The sequence below is a fragment of the Globicephala melas genome, chromosome 20 (genome assembly GCF_963455315.2).
Source record: "Globicephala melas chromosome 20, mGloMel1.2, whole genome shotgun sequence".
In the NCBI taxonomy this organism is placed as follows: domain Eukaryota; kingdom Metazoa; phylum Chordata; class Mammalia; order Artiodactyla; family Delphinidae; genus Globicephala; species Globicephala melas.
Window position 1 is genome coordinate 12,963,838 of NC_083333.1, and position 24,724 is coordinate 12,988,561.

Sequence of the window (24,724 nt, forward strand, 5' to 3'; positions counted from 1 at the left end):
CGTGTATTGGCAAATTGCTTGTCGGATGAGTTTTGCTTATCTGTATTTTCATCAGCAGCACTGAAGAGGGTTTCCCCATACCCTCACTGACACTGAGTATTGTCCTTTAAAAATATCTTTGTCAGCTTGAACGGTGAAAAACAGCATCTTGGTTTAAAAAGCATGCATTTCTTTGAACGTTTTTTATTTATATATCTGTTAGCCATTTGTGTTTCTTCCCTGGGGAATTGCTTACTCATGGCCTTTGTGTATTTTTTTCCATGGGGGGATTAATATTTTCTTATTAATTTGTAAGAATCTTTGTATATCAAAGATGTAAATTGTTTGTTATATCAATTGCAAACAGTTTTACCCCAGTTTGCCGTTTGGTTCTAAGTTTTGCTTTTAGTGCTCGTTGATACTAAGAAAAAGCTTTTTACTTTCATATAGAGACATGTTTTCTTTTTAACTTCTGTCTTTGGTGTCATTCTTAGCAATGTACAGTGTTACAGATACTCATCTACATTTTAGTTTATTCTAGCACTTTCATAGCTTAATTTTTCACACTTAAATCTTGAATCCATTCCTACAATGATCTGATGTCTAATGTAAGGTAAAGAATTCAGCCTTACGTTATCTGAACATTGTCCTTTTCCTGTTGGTTCCATACACTACCTATGTCGTGTTAATTCTCACATATTCTTGGTTCTGTTTCTGGAGTTTTCTGTCCAATGATAGGAATCTATGTTCTTTTGCCAGTTAAACACTGTTTTAATCTTTTAATTATTTTAGGGCATGATTCCCACAATTATAAAATTTCTTTGGCTGTGCGCTTGCATTTTATTTCCAAATGAACTTTAGAATGATTTGGTCAACTTGGAAAAAAATTCCTCTGTGATTCTGATTGAAATTGCATTAAGTTTATAGATAAATGCTGAGGGAACTGGAATCTTTGTAAAATTGGATCTTCTCATCTGGAAGTTCAGTTTGTCCGTCAGCAGTTCACATGGTTTTCTCACGTAGGTCCCTGCACATTTCTTAAGCGTATTCTTGGGTATTTTGAATTGTTTGCAGGAAAGGTGAATGGTATCGTTTTCCAGTTATTTTCTAATTGTTTGCTGTTGGTGTATATAAAAGAAATTGATTTTCATATGTTTAGGTAGTAATTGGTCTGTTCACTGAACAGAGAGTCTCTCTTCCTGGTTTCTACAGGTAGATCGTCGTAGCACCTTCATAGCATCTTTTGTCTCTTTCTTTCCAGCATTTCTGCTGTTCAATCTCTTTTCTTGTCTTTTTGCATTGGCTACACTATCCAAAACAACTTTAAATAGTAAGGATGGTAGCAGGCATCCTTGTCTTTATTCTGACATAAATGGGAATGTCGCTAGTGTTTCAAATTTCTCTGCCTAAAGAGTGTTAAATGCAACCTAATCTTATTTTGATGTTTCAGAGGCATTAAAAATCGTCTTCTAATACAGTAATATCACCTGGGGTCAATGGATCTTACTTATCTATTTGACTTGTGGGTCCCAAACTTCTACTTTTCTCTTACCTTCATTCTCTTTCTTTTGCTTTACTGACTTACTGAAACTTTCCTTGGATCTCTCCCCTTGTTTCCAAGCTGTCTGTTATCAATTATTTCTGCTGTCACTGGCTCTGCTTCCAAAAGTTATCCATCTCCCCTTCTTTCTTTTTTTAAACCATTGTTTTAATTGCAGTCATAATCCATGAGCATGGAATAACATTCCCAGCACTACAAAAGTAAAAATTCAAAAGCAAAAGTTTTAAACACTGCAATAAAAAGTGTCTCCCCCTCACACCAAATACTTGTTCACTCCAAAAAAGGCAATGTTTTGTATCCTTACGGATATGTTTGATGCATGTACCAAGAGATATATGAATATATATCTTCGTATTTTTAATACAAATAGCAGTACACTATTCATACAATTAAGTGCCCTTTTTCACTTAATATGTTGTGACAATATTTCCAAACCAGCACATATGGATCCCTTATTATGCCACTGAATGCAGGTGATATAATTTATTTAGATAGTCCCTGATGTACCTAGGTTTTCCCAGTCTTTTGCTGTAACAAAAACAGCTACAGTGAACATCTGTATAAATATAAGCCTTTTCTCTCCTTTCCTGATTTTCTGCTCTTAATTGACTTACTCTGACCCCGTCAGGAAAGGAAATAGATGAACTATTCAACACTGAATGTAAACTGAGAATAAATAGGTTCTGAATGAGGGTCTGATGAGTCTGTTGAGCAAAGTGAATAGATTTTAGTCAAGGACTTTGTATTGTTCGTTGTGACTATGAAATGGATGTTGTGCTCATGTGTTAAATTGTCACCCGGCATTGTTTACTTCTGAGTTTGCCAGTTAAGTCATCCCTCCCACCCCCATCCCCAAAGATGAGGTCGATCTTGACCCAACCAGGATGTGACCTGCATCCATCATATTTGTCATTTATTCTCAGTTCCATCAGCATTATATACAAGGCAAGATGAGCCTTACCTGGCCGTGCAGCATCCCCAGCGAGGCAGCTGGGTACCCTGGGAGGCACCTGTGCAGTTGGAGAGTCGCGAATCACAGTGCGCTGAACCTTGAGCGACGCGGGATGAAGGGGAAACTGGAGTATGTCTTGAAGGATGTGGGAAGAGTCATTGCAGAGTACCCCACCTGATGCAGCAGGTGCAAACAGAGAGACTCGGGTGGAGCCAGAGCATCAGGCAGGAACCTCATCTACGAAGACATGGGGTCGGAAGATGTCTTCACAGGACCTGGGCTGGAGCAGCTCGTGAGATGATGCTGGGTGTTTCCAGCCACACCTGCACACAAAGAAAATAAGCACCGTCCATCACTTGGATGTGGACCAGGGATGTGGACCAGGGAGGTTTTAGTGAGATGCTGCTGGGGATCGAGGTCGTGGGGGAGCTTAGGGTTTCCAGATGGATAAGCAATTCTTTTCTCACTTTTCCCTCAGGCAGGACAGCTTTTGTTAACCACTAATATTCATTTCTTTCTGGTTCCAAAAGCAATGAGTGCTAATTTGAGAAATTTAAGAAAATATAGAAAATACATAGAAAAAACGAATCTGAAATCCTGTCCTCTAGAGAAAAAACACCGATAACATGTTGGCATACATTCTTCTGGTATTTTTTCCTATTCCTTTATACATGGATCTTTAAGCGAACAGAATTATACATATTTTTTGTAATCTATACTTTTTATTTGCTTCATTGGAAGTTTTTTCCATGATTTTAAATATTCTGTGACTTTTCAGTAGTCTCACACCATCTCACTTTATGAGAACTATAGCATAATTTATTTAAAACCAAGTCCCTATTATTAGATACTTAGGCTGTTTCCAGGTTTTTCCTCTCTCCCTCCCTCCCTGACTCCCTTCCTCCCTTCCTTCCGTCCATCCATCCTTCCTTTTCCACCTAGAAACAATCACCACTAACATTTTGATGAAAGTTCTTCAAGGGATCTTGCTGTGTGTAATTTTGCATACATTTAACTCCATGTCGTTTAGTAACCTGCTTTTGCTACTCAGCAATATGTCGTAGATATCTGGTCAGAAGAAGCTCTACATCATCATTTTAATGGCTTATTGTGTGAATTGCTAGCATTCACATAAACAACCCCCTTGGTTTACCTTATGATGCAAATAATTTTTTTCTAGTGTGATATTTGCCTTTGAATTATGTTTGTGGTTTTTTTAAATATAAAGGTTACTTTTTATATCATATCAGTACTTTTTTTCATGAGTTTTGCCTTTGTCATTCTACTACCAAGATAAAACTTTCTCTAGCCAGTCTCTACTACCCCGACCTCTTTGTTTTAGTTCATGCTGTTCCCCCTGTCCAGAGGGCCTTCCCTACCAGTTTCCAGCTGTTGAGATACCCTGCCTGTTGTTCAGAATCGATCTCAAACTCCTTTTTCTCCATGAAGCCTCCTTGATTCTCTGTAACCAGACATTTGCTCTCCATTAAATGCATGATGTCCCATCTGCATTCTGTACATACCTTACTTAGGACATTTATCTTATTCTGCCTTATGGTATAGTTATGTTCCTGTAGACTATAATCTGTCTGAAGGCTGCAATCATCTCCCACGTCTGTGACCCTAGCATCATGATCTCAGTGCTTGGTGCATAGTAGGGCCTCAATAATACTTGCTAGATTGAATCAAGTTGAATTTGGGTGGACCAACAGAGAGCAGGTCTAGCTCAGGGAGTTGGCTGGAATGACTCTTAAGCAAGACCAGACATGGGTTACTTTTAGTTCCTTTACTGATTGCGGAATTCTCCATATTTGTGGTGTGAGGAACTCATTGTTCCTAAGAATTGCACATTTATATTTGTTGGCTTTTTGCATCAGCCAGTGCCAACCCAGTGACATCTGGCACGTTTGGCAAGAGACCTGGCCCTTGGGACACTGTTATGAGCAAACAGTGATTGAGGAGCAGGCCGGCCGTGTCTAATCCAGCCCATGGCCCATGACAGTGACCTGGCCAGGTGAGTGGCGAACTTAGCCTTACCTTATGTAACACAGATCAAGCCTGGATTTCATCATGAGCCCTGGCTAGATGGGAGGCTTGGAGACCCAGCCATGTAAGACGTTGAGATCCCTGCTGTGTCTTCTCGTTGGGGGTTGTGACCTGTCCCTAAAACATAAGGCGGAAGAGTACATATGACAGGGTGCTCAGTTTCATTAGTCATCAGGGAAATGCAAATTAAAGCCACAAGGCACTCCCACTACATAGCCACCAAAATGGCTAAAATAAAGACGAGACTACCAAGTGTTGGTAAAGTACTCTGGTGGCAGGAGTATAGACTGGTCTAATCATTTTGGAAAACTGTTTAGCTTTGTCTACAAAAGCTGATATATGTATACCCTGTGACCCAGCAATTCCACTCCTAGCAATACTCCTAGGTATATAATCATCAGAAATGTGTACGTATGCTCACCTAGAGACGTGTTAGAATGTACATAGCAACACTATCTGTGATAGTCCCAATCTGGACACTGGCCATAACCCCCCATCAACAATGAAATAGAAAAATCAATTGTGAGATATCATATAGTGGAATGTCATACAAGAGTGAGTGTGAGTAACTCACAACTGCATGCAGCAGTCATGAAAACACAATGTTGAAGAGAAGTCACACACATACTATAGGATTCTACTTGTGTCAAGTGAAAAAACGGGGAAAGCTAATGTATGCTGTCAGGATATTGGTTACCCTGGTTGAGTGGGGGTAGTGACTGTGGGAAGGGGCGCAACCTGGGGGGGGGCTTCTAAGGAGGGGGGTGGTGTTCTGGTTCTCTGTCTGGGTGCTGTTTACACAGAGTTTTCAGTTTGAGAAAATTCCCGGAGCTGTATGCTTATCTGAGCAATTTTCCTTTTTTTTTTTTTTTTTTTTTTGTGGTAGGTGGGCCTCTCACTGTTGTGGCCTCTCCCGTTGCGGAGCACAGGCTCTGGACGCGCAGGCTCAGCAGCCATGGCTCACGGGCTCAGCTGCTCCGTGGCATGTGGGATGTGGGATCTTCCCGGACCGGGGCATGAACCCGTGTCCCCTGCATCGGCAGGCGGACTCTCAACCACTGTGCCACCAGGGAAGCCCTGAGCAATTTTCTGACAAATATTGTATGTCAGGAACAAGTTAAAACGTAATTGACAGGGTATATACCCCCCAAAGAATTGAAAGCAGGGACTCAGATCGATATTTGTGCCCCTATGTTCATAGCAGCGTTATTGACACTAGCCAAAAAGTAGAAGCAACCCCAGTGTCTGTTGATGGACGGATGGGTTAGCAAAATGTGGTCTCTATATATACTGGGATGTTATTCAGTCTTAAAAAAGGAGGCATTTGTGACACATGCTGCAGCTTGGAGGAATCTTGAAGACATTATGCTGAGTAAAATAAGCCAGACACAAGAGGACACATACTGTATGGTTGCACTTCTGTGAGGTGCCCAGCATAGTCAGATTCCTAGAGACAGAAGTTAGAAGGATGGCTGCCAGGGGCTGCGGGGACAAGGCGGGTTTGGAGAGTTACCGTTTCACGGGTTTTGAGTTTCAGTTCGGGAAGGTGCAAACGTTCTGGAGAGGGATGGTTAGTGATGGTTGCACAACGTTAAGAATGTATTTAACGCCACTGAACTGTGCACTCAGAGATGGTCAAGGTGGGCAATTTTACCGCAGTAAAAAAAAAATAGATGCAAATAACGATTGACAGTACAAAGCTGGCTTAGCTGAGGGGCCCGTGAGAAGCCCAGGAAGGGAGCTCTGAGCGCAGAGGGGCTTGGGAAACTGCTCCCGGGGTGGGGAAGGCCTGACATGACCTTGGAGGTGGCAGTAGGGTCAGAGCCGCCAGGCAAGCAGGCTGACATGTTGAAACTGGCACACTCGAGGGTGCTTGTGCCAGCCTGAGTGAAACTTCTCTCTCGCCGGCACATCTGGCCCAGTGTCGGCCCCCACGGCACCCGGGTCTGGCCGTGTTCTGACCTCAGTGTAGCATTCCCGGTAGGTCCTGGAGACTGGGAGACCTCAGAGAAGGTGATCTGGGCCGTGGCAGGGCAGGATTTCCCACGTGGGCTTTATTCTGTGGAGTGAGAGGTTGGAACCACAGTCCTGATGTGGTAGCCAGGGCCTGCTGCCCACAGGACATTTCAGAGTCAAGTTCTTCCACCCCAGGGCTGGACCGTGCCAGGCCCAGGCCCCGGTCACAGTGAGTGCCTCCAAGTGGGACAGGGCTGCGGTGACCCATCACTGGGTCTCACTGTGGGACAGAGGCCCTGCTGACCGTGTGGGTCTGAGCTGGGGGGCCCACTGGGGGCAGAACTCCTGCTTCCCATCTGGGCCAGAACCCTGGGGAGCTGTGGGCAGGTGTTTAGTTTTGAGTGTCCGCTTTGCAATGGGAAGGCGTGGTGATAACTCGTTCACCAGCAGGGACAGGGTTCCCAGAAAAGCTGCGTCCCGACACCTGGATTTCTGGGGCCAGCCTGGCAGGTCAGCTCAGGCCACTCTCCCGGTCCCAGGACAGCTGCCTCTCCACGGCCTTTTCTGGGGGGTCTCTGGAGCCAGGGGTATGGCATTGGTGGCCTGGAAAGGCTTAGGAACGTTTCTGGAATACAAAAGAACGCACTCAGCCAGCAGGTGGATGTAGGAGGCATAAATCCAGAATACTTTTTCCTGCTGAGACGGTTTTGTTATAAATCTATGGAGAAGTGGGAGGTCCTCAGTGCTCGTGATATTATCCCTGGCTTCTGTGTGGAAAGTGGCTGGGAGTGAGGGCTCCATGCTAAGGAGAAACAGGATTTGCACCTAAAAGATTTTTTTTTTTTTTGGTTCCTTGGGATCTGGTATCTCTCTCTCTCTTTTTCTATTCATGCTGTTGTTAGGGAACAGATAACCTATCTCTGGTTCTTTAGGAACTGTGGGAATCCTCCCCTCACCCCCCCAAACGCATGAGTGGGGTAGAAAAGGAGGCAGCCCAAAGGTGGAGGGGAGTGGGCTGGAGAGAAGGAAAAAGGAAAGAATGAATGGTGAGCAGATGGGCCCTTGTGTTCTGATCAAAGCTTGCTAGTCTGGGGGTGGGGGAACCGAGAAATCTTCTAGGCCATTGTTTCCCAAAGCGTGGTCTCAGGCTGCAGGAGCAGCACCTGGAACTTGTCAGCAATGCAGACTATTGGGCACCTTCTCAGACCCACTGAATCAGAACCTGCATTTTAACAAGATTCTCCAGGTGATTCATATGTGCCTTGAAGTTTGGGGGGAACACTAACTGGGCCACATTTCCTGGCCCAGAGATGTGAAATGGTGGTTAACCGCAGAGATGGGACTTTCTCCCTGCTGTTTAGATGAGATGGGGCAGTAGTATCTCACGTTTGGCGCTAAGGATTCCGCACCTGGATGAATCCATTTGCATTTTGTGGCTTGGGGACAAAAGTTTTGAAGTAGGAGACCTGCCTCTGAGTTAACACACACAGCTGAATACCCTAAGGGCTGTGGGCTTGGTTTTGATCCTTGATTTGACATCCAGTCACTGACATTTCAAAACATACTTTGTTCTTTCATCATCGTCATTACCAACACCACTACCATCATCACTATCATCACCGCCGTCATCATCATCGCCATCACCATCATCGTCACCATCACCATCACCACCACCACCACCACCCCATCATCGTCGTCATCATCACCACTGCCACTGTCATCATCACCATCACCATCACCATCATCACCATCACCACCACCACCACCACCACCACCACCACCACCAATCACCATCATCGTTGTCATCATCACCACCACCACCAGCACCACCGTCATTATCACAGCACTGACCCTTTATCAAGCGCTTACTGGGATCCATGCCCTGCGCTTAACACACAGGTTGTCTCACCTGTCACACCAACCACGTACTAATCTCATTTAAAACTGAGGAAACTGAGGCTCAGAAAGATATATACGTAATGTGCTCACAGTCACTCGTCTGTAAAATAGAAGAGATGGAATTTGGACTGGGGCCCATGTGACTCCAACATCACACTTATTTACAAACTCAGGAGGTTAGGTAAAACTGTAGTATGTTTTTGTATTTGTGACATACTCCAAAGTCTGTGATTCTGGGGCAGAAGTTATCCTGTAAGTGCCAAATTTGTTTTGTTATTATTACCATATGTTAAAGTGTATCAAGACATTTTATAATATAAACACAAATGTCTATGTTGGTTTACGTTTCCAAATGCAATTTTAATTGTATTTTAATTACAGACTGAAATGGAAATTCTATATATCTCAGCTAGTTGAGAGAAAAGAATCCTAAGTGCTCAAAAAAAATGTGATTTATGCTGTTGCCAAAAAAAATGTGAAGGACATGTGAGTACTATGTCCCTAGTTATGACTGTTTCCAGATTATACATTTTAAGAGAAAGAGAAAGTTGGGGGTCTGGGGGTGGGGGGAGCCCTGTGTGAACATGGAGACATTGGATTAGATTTATGACCCGTTCAGCTGGACATCGATGCCCAGGGTATGACTGACTTCTCTCAACTTCTCCACAGGTTGGGCTGATCGGCTTGTTGTATTTGTAGGCTATGGTGAGGTCAGTTGGCAAACTAAGTCCTTAGGCTTGATACCAAGAAACATTTGGTGAACTTGGCATTGGGCAGGGTTCTTAGTTGCAAATAACAGAATCCACTACTCAAGCACAAAGGGATTCATTAAAGAGTTTAGATAACTCTCAGAATTGTTGGGAGGGCTGAAGAAAAGATTCTAAGTGGACTTTCAGGGACAAAGACCCCAAATCTCTCCCAGAACAAGCCACCAGGGAGCCACTGTCTCTGCCACAATCAGGAAGTTGCAGAATCAGGCAGTGGAGGCATTGCTGCAGCCCCAGAACCACACCTCCCCTGCACTGCCCACCCCAGGGAAGGATGCCCCCTGCCCTGGCTCTCTCCCTGCAGATTCATACGGGAGCCTAACTGGCAGAGCTTAAATCACACACAGGCCTAGCTGCAAGGGAGTCAGGGAAGGGTTCCTGTTCTCCAGCCCCTGACTGTGGATCAGAAGATTTACAGCCACCACGTTGGTAACTTTGCCTTGAAAGATAAACAGAAAGTGTCCAAGTCTGTCACTTTTTATATTAAATTTGAGAACTTAAGACATTATTCAGTAAATACAGCAAATAGACTGACCCAGAGTGCCCAAGAGAGCAGGCCTAGGGTAGTATGGAAAACATTCTCGGACCTATCTCCAAATCTCAACCATCCCTCTTTCAAGGCTCTGTGCCACCTCCTCCAGGAAGGCTTCCTCCCAAGGTGGAGGTCTCTATCCTCTGCATTCTCAGAACACTTTATCTGCTCACTCTCTAGGAGGTTATGATAGTCTCCTTTATTTGATAGTTAATGTGCTTCCAAGTTTTTTCTTCCATGTCTTTCTTTTTGACTTTATTTTTTAAATAAGAGAATATTGCTGATACAGTACCTTTGAAGTACCTTTCATTCTCCTATTTAGTTCCATTAATCTCCGTTCCTCCCAGAGACAAATTGTATAGTTGATTTGTCTTTCCATGTTTTTTCAACTTTTACTACATATAAGTATCTGCACACAATACAGGGCGTTGTTTTATGAGTTAATGAGTTTATCTAAATGCTAGATGTATCATTTTATAACTCGCTGTGTTTTCGAGATGAATCCATGTTGCTTCCTTGGGCTCTACTTCATTTTTTAAAAAATTAATTAATTAATTTTTGGCTGCGTTGGGTCTTCGTTGCTGCACACAGGCTTTCTCTAGTTGTGGCGAGAGGGGGCTACTCTTCGTTGCGGTGCACAGGCTTCTCATTGCAGTGGCTTCTCTTGTTGCGGAGCGTGGGCTCTAGGCATGCGGGCTTCAGTAGTTGTGGCACACGGGCTCTAGAGCACAGGCTCAGTAGTTGTGGCGCACGGGCTTAGTTGCTCCGCGACATGTGGGATCCTGGACCAGGGCTCAAACCCGTGTCCCCTGCGTTGGCAGGCGGATTCTTAACCACGGTGCCACCAGGGAAGTCCTACCTCATTCACTTTAAGGGTTATGTGATATGACATTGTATAAACGAGCTACAATTCATTGATCCATTTCCTATTGTGGCCATTTAGCCTTTCCCCCTGTTTTCTCCTATTATAAACGTTGCTGCAATAAGCAGCTTTGTCTGTACTTCCTGGAGTCATGTGTGGGATTTTTCTAGGATGGACACCAAAACCCATAATTATTTGGCTCTTTCCAACGCTACTAGATGCTGCCCAATAGCTGTTCAAGATGATTGCACCAATTTCCGCCAGCTCTACAGGGAGGATTTCATTTCTCCCTGCCGTAGCTAACACTTGATATTGTCAGCCTTGTATATTTTTGCCAGTCCGATGGGTGTATTGTTTAAATTTGCATTTGCATCGTTCTTTAATTTGCATATGCCCGCTTATTAGTGAGGTTGAGCATCTTTTCATATGTTTTTTTGGCTGTTCAGGTTTCCTTTTCTGTAACATGCATATTCATAGCTCTTGTGTGTATGTGTGTGATCTATTGGTTTGTCTTTTTCTTGTTTATTTGTTGAGTTCTTTATATATTCGGGATACCAGTCCTTTGTTATGTGTGCTGCCACTGTTTTCCCCCAGTCTGTCGTGGTCCTTCTCTGCTTCTGTCCTTTGTATCCTCTGATGTGGTTTTGCCACATGCAAATGCTTGAATGAGGGCAGACTGATGTTTCCATACTGGCTGCTGCCTGGCTCAGAACCTCAGTGTCTATATCAGTGAGAAAACCTGAAATCCCTTTAGGAGCTGCCCCTTGAGGTGGGGGAAGCAGAATTCCTTTCCCTCCTTCCCACCCCCTACAGCTTTCTCTGTCTAGGTGTATTCGTTTTCCAGGGCTGCCCTAACAAATTACCACAGACTGGGTGACTTAGAACAGCAGAAATTAATTTTCTCACAGTTCAGGAGGACAGAAGTCTGAAATCCAGGTGTTGGCAGGGTTGGTTCCTTCTGGAGGCTCTGAGGGAGGATTCGGTTCCTGACTGTCTCCTAGCTTCTGGTGGCTGCTGGAGACCTTTGGTGTTCCTTGACTTGTGGCCACGTCATTCTGGTCTCTGCCTCTGTCTTCACATAGCCTTCTTTTCTGTGTGACTCTGTGTCTGTTCCTTTTCTGTTTCTTATAAGGACACCTGTCACTGGATTTAGGGCCCACCCTAAATCCAGGATGATCTCATATCAAGACCCTTAACTTTGTTACATCTGCAAAGACCCTGCTTCTAAATAAGGTCATATTCACAGGGACTGGGAATTAGGATATGAACATATCTTTGGGGGGCTATTCAATCCACTACATCTCAGAGAACAGCTAGGTTAAGAGGTTAAGGTCAGTGTGTGTGTGTGTGTGTGTGTGTGTGTGTGTGTGTGTGTGTAAGAGGGTGCAGTGTTGGGAGGATACAGGAGACGAAAAGTACATGCCCAGAGGAGCAGTATATTCTGTGAGGTACCATTCCCCAGAGAGGAGTGGCCGTACACGTCGGACATCGTAGTTTATCACATTTTCTATGTGTTCAGAGTCCCAGAAAACAGGCAGTGGGTATAAAGGAGGATGCCCCCTGGCTGAGCATCAAAACCTGGCCCACAACAGAGCTGAGCAGGTGGCCACACCCCTGCAAAAGTGGGCTGAGACGGGACCCAGCGCGGGTTACTCTGACCATTAACAGATATCGAACTTGTCCAGATCCTGCCCTTTTGAAGATCAGAGAAAACAAACAGGCCCCATAGAAAATACAGAGCAGAACCAAGGGAAAAAAAGGGTACCATTGATCGACCTTCGTTGTTTGAGGGTTCCTTACTACCTACTTGCTAAAATTTGTTTGTACCCCCAGAAACAGTCCTCACGGCCCTTTCACAGTCACCCTGGGATGAGCAGAGTGAGGAGGAGTCTGAGTCACCCCGAGGGCACATTCCCAGCTGAGGTTGCACAAGGCTACGCACCGCCTTCCTGTTTCAGCTCATGCTGTAAACATCGTCCTTCTTGCGGTCTACTTGGTGCCACATTTTTTGCATTTTTGTGCTTTTTGTTGACGATTTCACTGTTTAAAATGGCCCCCAAGTGTAGGGCTGAAGTGCTGTCTAGTGTCGTAAGTGCAAGATGAGCCTCACGGAGAAAATCTGTGTGTTGAATAAGCTTCCTTCAGGCATGCGTTACGGTGCTGTTGGCTGTGAGTTCCAGGCTAAGGACTCAACTATATATTCAATAGGTGTCTTTCAACAGGTACACGCATGCAACAAGGTTCAGCATTGATGGATCTGCGATAACGCTGCGGCCAGAGGCCCGTAGGAACCTAACGCTGTGCTTCCCTTAGGAGCAGTGGTTCAGTGTTTGCACATTCAGTGTTCCCGCAACCTTACAGAGCGTGACCGCCGTGAAGAAGAGAGGCAATTGTATCTGAAAAGCCCGCCTCTGAAAAGGATCAAACCACAAGATCCGGGAGCAAATGTCAGGAAGTTGGCACCCTCAAATGGCAAGGAGATACTCTCTGTGCAACCAAAGCCAACACTCCTCAGTCGGGGACAGTCTGAGATTAAAAGGCGGCAGGATAAGATGGACGTGGAGATGGAATATAGGGAACGATGATGAGAAAACTGAAATGTTCATTGCAGGATCCAAATCCGTTTAGCATGCAGTAAGGAGAAAAACACATGTCCAACAATGGATGAGTTAAAAAACTCTCCTATGCCTATAAAGTGAAATGTGTATGATTCAGCTATTAAGGTATTGTTGTATAATATTATATATAATATAATTTAATTCCACTATATCATATTACTTATTGACTTAAAAGGAGTAAAGGGAAAAGAGAGTATTTAAAATAGTAGAAGCATATGATAATTCTTAATTTTTTTTAAGATGTATATGTACTTACTTATAAAGGTCTGGGTGACTATATTAAGGTATTTAGGGTAGGATAAAGGTTACTTTTAGTACATAACATGCATATGTTTCTGTAGTGTTTGATTTATTGCAAATAAATGTATTGGGTTAATTAACTTGGGTTACAAGATTAAAGCTGGGAAGCACTTCATCCTCTGTTATCTCCTGGTTCCCACTTGATTGGCAGTGTTTATCCCATGGCTGAACCATCTGTGTCTGTGCCCGTCTCCCTCTTTAGACAGTGATTCACTTAAGGGGGCAGTCTTTGTATTTCTAGAAGCCGACACACTGGGCAGCTCACGTAGGATGCTCAGGACATTCTTCCTGGGGGAGGAGCCCCCCCCCCGCTCCCCCCCCACCGCGTCCTCCTGATGCTGCAGGCTGCCTCGGCCTCAACAGCCCTCCCTCCCTCCCTCCGCCAGCCTGAGCTTCTTCCAAGTGGGAGCACCTGGGCGGGTCCAGTGAAAGTGGGAAGATGAAGAACTAATGACTCGAGCTCATTCATGCTGGTGACCAGCAGTCGTGTAGAGGCTGCTTCAAGGCTTTTGAGAAAACCTTTGGAGTTTGGGATGGAGCGTGGGAACTGGAGGTAGTGTGGTGGGATTGGCCAAAGGTGCACTGTGTCGGTGTCGGCTCAGCCTGCCTCCCCAGGGACCGGGCACCCTGCTCACCTGTCCCAGAGCTTCCGAGAGAAGGTCATGCTGAAAGGGTGTCCTTGTCCACAGAGGTTCCTGGAGCTGGACAGATCCCGCTGAAGTCTGGAGCAGGGTTTGATAAGTGCTCTAAATGCTCCCACTCGTGTGTGCTGCAGTTCAGTTAAAAACCAGCTTCACAAACACAGTCAGGACGCCTCTGAGGGAGAGAAGGCGGGCGGGAGTGAGGTCTGCGTGCTGACTCATCTCCTCCCAGGGGTGGTGACACACGGCTCTGACATTTCCCGCGGCCGCAGCCCCCAGAGACAGCAGGCCTGGCTGTGCTGAGGTTCTGGACCCAGCAGCCTCTGATGGAGTGATGGAGGAGAGCCGGCAGGGCAAGTGGGGGCCAGGTACCCACTGGGCCCTAAGCCCTGCAGGGACCCCTGTCCTCCTCTCCCTGGACAGTGGGAGAATTTTCCTCCCGTAAACAAAACAAACAGGGGCTGATGGGTGGAGGCCCCAGGGACAGGCTGGGTGGCCCTTCCTTCAACCTCTGCATTTGTTTTTCTGGGGGGGCAGATCGTGGAAGCTTCTCAGAGGCCTGGAAAGCCGCCTGTGGGTCTCATCATCCCATTTGGATCATCTTATTTGGTTAACCGAGCGCCATGGCCTCTCGGTGCTGGCGAGGGCTCTGTTGTTTTTGGAGAAGAGGCTGTGAGCCTTTCAGACCCTTGTCCGCGCAGGCAAGCGGCCCTGCAGAGCTCGGAGCGAGGGAGCAGGTGCTTCCCGGTGAGGGCAGGCCGTGAGGTGTGGCGGGCAGGGCCCCTGCAGGCTCGGGAAGCATCCCTGAGTTGTGACCCACCTGCCCACCAACTAGCTGTGTGGCCTCTGCAGTCCTTCACTTCACTGGGCCTTGGCGGCCCTGCTTTTGCTCCATAAGGTCCAGCTAGATGGTCTCTGGCATCTCTGCTGGCTGTCTGCTTCCCTGAACCATTGCGGGGGCCGCTGGGACGGTGGGGGCTTCCTCCTGAGCCCCCCTCCTCCCCTGCCCCCCTTTCTCTAACCCATCTCTCCGACTTTCCCCTGTTTTATTTCCGAAGCTGAAATCCCAGGCTGTTCTGTGGAGGCGAGGAAGACGGTGCCTCTGCCTCAGCTTGAAAACCGGGGCCAGGAAACACTCCCCATCCATCACATTCCCGTTGTCACGTTAGAAAGTCCCAGAAGGTCAGCTTCCAATCGCCCCTCAGTACAGAGTCTTATTTGTATTGCCTGGGGGACTGCCTTTCACAGGGCTGGTGGAAAAATACCCCTTGTCTTCCCCAGAAAAGGTGTTAGAAATGTATTATTTTGAAGCTAGACAAGAAGTAGAAGCGGAGAGAACATTCCAATATATTAAAATACAAGGATGGGATATAAATATTTTTAAGTGTTGAGTGCATCCTATTTATTTATTGTTGATGGAGGATATCTTGTCTGCTTTCGGGAAGGATTTGTGGCCGAGGTGCAAGGGGTGGCTTCTGATATGAGAATGTGTTTTGTGACTCCCCGAGTGGGGTGTGGGAGAGAGGCTAGGGCGGCCCCCTCGCTTGACAGAGGAGGGGCCTCGGTCCAGCCCAGCCAGGAGCCACACTGGGGAAGCTGCAAGGCCTGAAAGGGTGCTTTTCGGAAAGTCTGGATCAGACATGATGTTATAGGAAAAAATGCAGCGTCTAAGGAAACAGCGCGTGAATAGAGAGAAAGCCGGGGGACAGGGCAGGGAGGCGGAGAGGACATAAAGCAGATTGTCATCAGGGAGCTGAGGAAGGGCGCTGCCTGGAAGCAGGGGCCGGGCTGCTGCCTGGAGGGGAAGTGGTAAAGGGCACTCTGCTCCCCGAGGGAAGGCCGGACATCGGGGTAGAGCGGTTGCAGAATAGCCGGTGATGCCAGGAGTCAGGCTCTGCATTTCTGAAGCATGAGGACTGGCAGACAGAGCCACTGGCCTTTGGTCTGTGCCCAGAGGAGTGAGTGACTGTGGCCTTGGCCAACCTCCCTGTGCAGGGCTCGTTGTGCCCCTTGACCCCCAAACCTTTGGGGTGGGGAACAGGGTCCACAGAAGGGAGCCATCTTGCCCAAGACCCCCTTTGGAAGGGACTGAGAAGGCTGGGCTCTGCCCCCCTTTGTCCCCTCCATGTTGCAGCTGAAGAGGGGTAGGTGTCACATCTCAGGCTGCAGGCAGCTTCCAGCAGGAGGATCATGGGTCATACCCCCGGCTCCAAATCCTGCTGCCACTTGCCAAGTGACCAGGGTGGGTGGGCAGGTTAAGCTTTATGCCTCAGTTTCCTCACCTGTACAAGGGGGTTAATAATAGTACCTCCTTCAAAAGGATGTGAGGATTAAGTGAATTCTTTTTAAAAACAACTTTGCTGAGGCATAATTCACATACCGTTGAATGAGCCCATTTGAAGTCCATAGTTCAACGGCTTCTAGTATATTCAGAGTTGTGCAACCACTCCGGTCAACTTTCGTCACCCCAGAAAGAAATACTGTGCTCACCAGCTGTCACTCCTCTTTTCCTCCCATCCATCAACCCCCTTTCCCAGCCCTAGGCAACCGCTAATCTACTTTCTGTCTATAGGTTTGCCTGTTCTGGACAAATTTCATATGAATGGAATTATATAGTATGTGGTCCTTTGTGACTGGCCTCTTTCATTTCCCATCCTGATTTCCAGGTTCACCCGTATAGTAGCATGTATTAGAACTTCATTCCTTCCTACGGCCAAGTGATATTCCATTGTATGGACATGCCATATTTTATTTATCTGTTTATCAGTTGATGCATATTTGGGTTGTGTCCACTTTTTTTTTTTTGAAGTATGCGGGCCTCTCACTGTTGTGGCCTCTCCCGTTGCGGAGCACAGGCTCCGGACGCACAGGCTCAGTGGCCATGGCTCACGGGCCCAGCCGCTCCGCGGCATGTGGGATCCTCCCGGACCGGGGCACGAACCCGCATCCCCTGCATCGGCAGGCGGACTCTCAACCACTGCGCCACCAGGGGAGCCCTGTTTCCACTTTTTTGGCTACTTATGAACATTTGCGAATAGATTTTTGTGTGGACATGTGTTTTCATTTCTCTGGGGTATATACCCAGGAGTGGAATTGCTGGGTCACATGATAACTCTATGTTTAACTTTTGAAGGAACTTCCAGACTGTTTTCCACAGTGGCTGCACCATTTTACATGCCCACAAGGAGGAATGCAGGAGGCTTCCACTTTCTCCTTATCCTTGCCAGCACTTGTTAATATTTGCCTCATCCGGGTGGCTATGCAGTGGTATCTCATCGTGGTTTGGGTTTGCATTTCCCTAATGGCCGGCGATGTTAAGCCTCTTTTCATGGGCTTATTGGTCATTTGTACCTTTTCTTTGGAGAAGTGTCTGTTCAGATCCTTTGCCCATTTTTAATTGGTAAGTTAGCTCTTAGACGTGCTTGGAGGAAGCTTACGGAAGTTATCGTTAGGGAGAGTCCCCGGGGCTTGGCATGCCAGACTCCTCACCTACCTGTGAGCAGGATTTGGGGACGGAAGGCGGGTGGTGACGCTGCATCAGTGGCCGGGTGTGCAGTAGTGGGTGGCTTTCTGTTCCCTTCAAATATTCCCCCACTTGGGGAGAGGCTGGAACATTTGCAACTCGCCACGGGCCACATACCCACCTGCCCCTTTCTGACTTGGTTTTCCCACATCCCTCTGGCAGGGCACCTGGCTGCCCACACTTGCTGCCTTCGGCAGTGACTTCCTTGCTGCTCTGGTTTTGGATTCTGTTCATCCTCAAGCCCCCAGGAGGCTGCTGGTAGGGGTGTTGGCAGTGATGGGCACCCCATCAAGATGCCCCGTCCCCCTCCATCACATCACGTTATCCCCGTGCTGTTGTGTACCAGCTGCTGGCTGCTCAGGTGGCCGCTGGGCTCTGTAGAAGCGTTCCTTTTCCTTTTCTTCTTGCTTAAAAATACTCAGGTTTTTCCGAGAGTTGATCCATCCTTGGTGATGATGGAACTCAGGTTTGGTTTGACCTCAGCACTTCAAGTACATCCTCTGTGCCTCCCTGGAGACCTGTGTGAACCTCAAGGGAGGAGCCCATCGGGGACCTTGAGGATTAAGTCCCCAGGCTATACGTCATCCCAGGTGGTGGGACCAGGAAGGAGGTCGGTCCTGTGTCAGTACAGGGCCACGTGGGGCTATGGGAAATTAGGACACCAATGGTCCAGATGGACACATCGGGCGGAGAGCTGGATGTCGTAATTAAAATTCCCATGAGTGAACCAGGTCCCCACAGCCAGCTTGTTAATGACCCCACTGGTGATGAAACTCCTGTCTGCTCCAAAGGATGGTTTTCTCCTTCTTTTCCTAGAGGCCATGTCTATTTAGATCCTAGTTCCCCGTGGCTTTCACTCCTTTTCCCTTTGAACTAGCACCTCCGCAGCAGCCGCTCCCTTCCTGCGCCGCCGTGCTGGGGAGAGTTAATTTTTCATTCCACAGTATAATATCTGACAGTTGTGTCTCATCCTATTTTTGGTTTCCTCCCCCATCTTCTCTGTTCATCCGTGCCTATTCCAAGCGTGCTTCCTCTGTGATTTCCCCCCGCTCCGTTCAGGCCCTCATTTTCTCTCTGGGACCTCTCGGCATTTTTATGATCATGATGATTCTGGCACCGGGATAATCTGTGCTCGCTCACGTGCGCTCTGCAGAGGCTCTGCTGCCTCCCCCCCTCCTTCTTGTGCCCTTGAGTCATTCAGCCAGCACCACCCCCCATCCCTTTATAGGAATGCGGTCTACAGCGTCCCACCCCTCTGGTCCGCCACACCAGGACCCAGCCCAGGATTGGCAGTTCTGGTCAGGAACCGTCTTTCCCTGGACACTTCGGAACAGCTGCTTCTGCTTTCACAAGACATCCTCCCCTCCACCGCCCCAGGCTTTTCTGCTTCCCCACCCTCCATGATCACACCTACTTCCTCAAACCAACCCTCCTGTGTGTGACCATTTCCAGACCTTTCGTGGTCTCAGTCACCTCCCCTGACACCTCCTAACGTGTCGGTGCCTCTCTTGATACGGCAGAGCTGGAATACGACCGACCCCGTCAGGGTCAAGGGCGTGTTGTCTTTCTTGTTTTGTATGCATTTGGGTTCCTCAGGAGTTTCAGAATTACATTCTTTTAGCAGCAACACTCACTCTCCCCACACCCCGAAATCCTCTCAAGTTTGGTTCATAACTAGCAAATGGTGACTTCGACGGGACAGTGGCTTTTATCTCCCAGTGGGCCTCCTGATCAGACTATGAGGATGCTGTGACCTTTGACGGAGAGCAGGCGAGAGGGTCCAGGGGAGCCTTACACACCAAGCAGTGGTCGGGTTGTCAGGGCATAACCCCAGCCTCCCAGTCTTGTGCTGTTGTTTCTGATTAAGCTATTTGTTTTACTTATTCATGTTACAAAGGCAATGCCTCTTCATGGTAGAAAACTTGGAAGACAGAGACTAGGAAAAGAAGAAGGACATGCAAGGGACAGTTAATCCCACCAGCCCGAGTGACTTAACATCCCAGAGCGTCTGTCACCTTGTAGACCTTTATCTACGCATGTATGTTTCTGTAATACGCAGTCATACTGCTTTTTAGTTCATATGTTGTTGCTGTCTTTCTATGCTGTTGAATAGTCCTATACTCCGTAGTTCTGTGTGGCTGCATAGTATTGGTATCTGTGGATGTACCACGACTTAATCAGGCATTAAAGTTGGACTTTTGGGCTGTTTTCAGATTTTTTGCACTCTAAGCTTTACTGCGTTGAGTATCCTTCTAAGTGGATCTCTGTGCCACTCTCAGTGTTCCCTTAGGAGAAATTCCCGGATGGGCCACAGTAAGTACATGTTGTAGCACGTGTTGTTTTAATACGTGCTGTGTCATAGATGTCCCCCAAATCATCCCAGTTTACAGCGTGTGGAGTGCTCGTCCTTATTTCCTCGTATGTATTGGGCACCAATTGCTCTAAAATATATTGGCCAACCTGGAAGACGAAAAGTGGTATTTGATTGTTTTAATTTGTATGTCTTCAAAAACTTACAAGAAAGGTTGAACATTTTCCCTAAGTTTATACTTTGTAGATTACCTATTGGGGCGTTCATACATTTTTCAGTAAGAGTTCATCTTTTTCCTTAATGTACTCTTTATATGCGAAAGATTGTAACGTTTAGTCCATCTTTTGTCTTATAGATATTCCTCTCAGGTTGTTATTGATTTTATTGTGATTGAAATTTTAACATTTGTGGTGCCTTTTGACATCGCGTTTAAAATTGTCACATAGTCAGATACATGTTTTGCAGTGTTTGCTTTTCGTGTCATCCTGTAGAAAAGTGATCTTGACCCCAAGAGTATATAACTACTTACTTTTTCTTCCAGTAATTTTTGCAGCCTCATTTCTTACATGTAACCTTAATCTGTCTGAGATACCTTGGTAGAAGGAAAGGGAGTAGAGTGTAGCCATTATACTTCCTGGATGGTCAACCAGTTGCCTCAACACCACTCACTCCCTAATCTGTCTTTTTTGCCTCGACTTTCTCCCCGTTTTTTGGATATAAACAGATCTTATTTTAGACTTTCTATTTGATTAGTTTTTCTTCTCTATTCTTATGCCAGTTCATTACCATTTTGACTCTCGGGGCTCACAATACACTTTAGGACTTCGGGAGGCTTGGTGACCTGTGCACCAGCACCAGGAAGCAAAGGATTATTCACGTTGTTGTACCAAGTTTTTGAATATACTTACAACCGCCAACCTTGCTGGTGAGAGTAAACATCTGTAGTTTTTGAAAGCTAGTCTCCAGGGATCCTGAGTAGTGACTTTGTCTTTTGAGCAGCGAGGGCTCGAATGTGTTGGCAGCGCGCGGTCCCCTGCCCCTCAGCCTTGCCCAGCGCCTGATGCCCAGGAAAGGCGGGTCTGCATCACCCCAGGTCCCTCAGTTCCCACATCTCATAATCACATCCGTTTTTCTTAAAAATCAGCAGTCCCACTCTGCTGACTCATGTTCTCTGACTCTTAGATGCTTTTCTTCCATAATTGGGTGTGCCAGGCACCATCCTTGCTTTTTCCTTTCCGAGGTGGGGAATCCAGGGTGGAGATGTGGTGGAGGACACGGAGGTCCAGTAAGTGAAGGATGCCCCTTCCCCGCTCCCCTCCCTGGGCCGTTGCCCTGACAGTCGGCAGGACAGACCGTCCCCTGGTGCCCTCCTCCCCAGGAGCCTCCCTCCGGATTCCACTTCCTGAGCTGCAGGGAGCTTGTGGGTGGAAGCCTGCTGGGTGGTTTGCCCAGACTCCCAAGAGCTCCGTGGCCACACCTTGGGCAGGGCCAAATGTGGGCCTGGGTCATACTCAGACTACGCTCAGCCCAGCTTTCTTTTCCGACAATGATGCTGACGATGACAGTGACCTCAGTGACGACCGGGCAGTAGCCGGATGATGAAGAGGAAATCCTGCGGAGGCCTCCTGTTCACAGATCATAGTTTAATGACTGAGCACCACCCTGTGCCCTTAACAGTGAGAGACGTGGTGGGGAGTTAAAGAAACCTGCTTGTACAGTGCCTGGTCCTGCTAGCTACAGCCAGACCCTGGGGCCTGGCTGCTGCGGCGTGAACCCTGACTCTGCCTCTACTGTGATACTCAGACGAATGACTTCACTTTTCTGTGCCTCAGTTTCTTCATCTGTAAAACAGGGGTGATGTGAGGATTAAATGAGTTGGTCTCTGTGGACGTTTTCCGGCGCCTGGCACATGCTTCGTGTCTACAGTTAGTATTATTGTGGTCGTTGTGTATATGCCTGTCTTTCCTACACTTCTAGCTACTGCAGGCTCTGTGAGAGCCTTTGTCCTTTATTTTTTTGTATTTTAAAAACTTTATTGAAGTAGAGTTGATTTATAATGTGTTAATTTCTGCTCTACAGCAAGGTGATTCATATATATACACACACACACACACACACACACACACACACACACACTTTTTCATATTCTTTTCCATTATGGTTTATCACAGAATACTGAGTATAGTTCCCTGTGCTACACAGTAGGACCTTGTTGTTTATGCATTTTATATATACTAGTTTGCATCTGCTAATCCCACACTCCCAATCCATCTCTCCCCCACCCACCCCTCCCCCTTGGCAGCCACAGATCTGTTCTCTATGTCTGTGAGTCTGTTTGTTTCGTAGATAAGTTCATTTGTGTCATATTTTAGATTCCACATATAAGTGATATCATATGGTATTTGTCTTTCTCTTTCTGACTCACTTTGCTTAATTGGATAATCCCTAGGTCCATCCATGTTGCTGCAAATGGCATTATTTCACTCTTTTTTATGGCTGAGTAGTATTCCATTGTATATATGCACCACATCTTCTTTATCCATTCATCTGTCGATGGGCATTTAGGTCGATTCCACGTCTTGGCTATTGTGAATAGTGCTGCTGTGCACATAGCGGGGGCATGTATCTTTTCAAATGAGAGTTTTGCCTGGGTGTATGCCCAGGAGTGGGATTGCTGGATCATATCCTCTGTTGTGTCTTGTATTCGCCATCACACAGCCTGCCGCAGGGTAGCTGCTCAGCAAGTATCTATGAATGATGACACTAATGCCAGTTATTGGCATCCCTTAGTGTGCTGGGCTCATCACATTATCTGATCCAATCTTCACAAAGTGTTTAAATTAAGTTTGCATCTGTTCTACAGATGAGAAGCCTGAAGCTCAGGAGAGTCTTAAGTCACTGGCCAGAGGTTGTCCAGCTGACAAGTGGCAGGGCCAGGAGTCGTCTGTGGTCAGCCTGGTTCCAGAGCAGAGTCAGGGTGAAAGGATGGGTGATGAATGGCACAGGGGCGGGGTGGGCGGGGGAGGAGCAAGGGAGACACGTTTGAAAGAGGTAGAGAATGATGTTCATTGAAGGAATTTTATAGGATCTAGTGAAGTGGGTGTCACAGGGGTGAAGGGCTAGTGGGCAGTCAGGAGGGGAGGTGTGTGGACCTCACGTCGTTTGGTTTGCTTGGGAAGTGAACAGCGAGGGGTGTGCAAAGAGCTTGGCATGACAAGGGGCTTGGACGGTGACTTTGGCCCCCACTTGGGCTTGTCTGGCTTGGGAATGGGGGCTGTAGCGGGGTGAGAGGTTGGAGGACAGCTCGGAGTTGGGCTCAGATGACTGACAGGAGATCTGGGGTCAGACGGGAAGGCGGGAGCCACAGGAGGCAAGCTCACACGGGGGGAAGGAGGGGACACCAGGGTGTCGCAGCCCCGAGAGCTTCCCGCTGCAGAGGCCACAGATCTCAGCTAGATGAGGAAGCTTGTGCTTAGGCAGTGCGAAGCCAGGGTGGGTGTTTGGGTGAGGTTCGGAGGGGCTCCTTTTCCCCCGGGGGGATGGGGCCGTGTAGCAGGCTGCGTGCATCCCACGTACACCCTGGAGGAGCTGGACACGACAGCCACGGGTGCAGCAGGTAGAAGGAGGGCAGGCAGGGGGACAGGGTCAGAGTGGTGGGCAGGGGCTGGGTGATGGGAGGCCAGAGAAGGCGTTTGGGTTTCATTCCAAGTGTGGAGGGAAGCTCAGGGTGTGTGTGGAGCTGAGAGGTGATCAGATCCTGTTTGCATTTTCGTAAGATCACCTAGCTGCTTTGGAGGAATCAGGGGAGAGGCCTTGGGGGTTTCCAGGTGAGAGATGATGGAGGCTAGGGGTGTAGAAAGGATGATAGGGAGAAGTGGATACATTTGGGACCCGTGTCCATTTGGCGGTCATGCCACCAGGACTTGGCGGGGTGCTTGTGGGAGCAAAAGGAAAGAGAAGGACCCGTGAGTGAGTCCTTCTCAAGCGTTTGTGTGACTCCGGAGCTTGTGACTCCGGTGCCACTTGTCAGAGGATGTGGGTCCCATGCAGAAGGGCAAGAGTATTGGTGTCTTTGTCCCCATTTTGTGGCCCTGGGAACATCGTGCAGGCTGGGGAGCAGGATGTTAGAGGGGGCAGCAGATGCAGAGAAGGAAGACCAGACCTTGTCACCCAGTTTCTCTGGCTGTGCTCAGCCTCCACTGGGCACACTTGACCTTAAAAACCACTGTGGGCTCCAGGGGTGGAGAGGCAAGTCTCGGGGACCCCAGGCTTTCTGCAGCCCGGCCCTGGGGAACGGTGGAAAGTCTCTTGAGAAAATGTGCCACCTATGATTTTTTGATGAGTGAGACAAGAGTGGCTTGGGACGGAGTTAATTTTCAGAATCAGGAGGAGAAAGCCCAAGTTCATCTAAGGGTATCCCAGCCTGCCCTGGCCTCTGTGGTCCAGCAGCAGGAGCTTCTGATCCAGTCCACCCACTCCAGAACTGTTCCTGCGGTTCACCGATGAAGTGGGAGGATGTTTAAGGATGGGCCGTGAACGTGGTGCTGCTGGCCACCACCCTGGACCGAGGGAGCCAGCGGGAGGGGAGCAGAGGTGAAGGTGGCTCCCTAGCCTGGCATCTCAACTTGGCCATGAATTTTCCGCTTGTCCCCTAGTGCAAGGCAGAGGAAATACTTCTCTTCCTCTCTCACATCCCCCCACCTTAGACTCTTGCTTTGGGACTAATTTTCTCCATCTAAACCTAAGGCTGCACCTGCTTGTTTTCCTCGGATTCAAA

At 47.6% G+C, this 24,724-nt stretch overlaps 1 protein-coding gene across 2 annotated transcripts in view; it reads left to right on the top strand.

Annotated features, from left to right (window-relative positions):
* Positions 1-24,724, top strand: part of NTN1 (netrin 1) — a 200,145-nt gene that overhangs the window by 80,999 nt on the left and 94,422 nt on the right. The gene's annotated exons all lie outside the window — the stretch shown is intronic.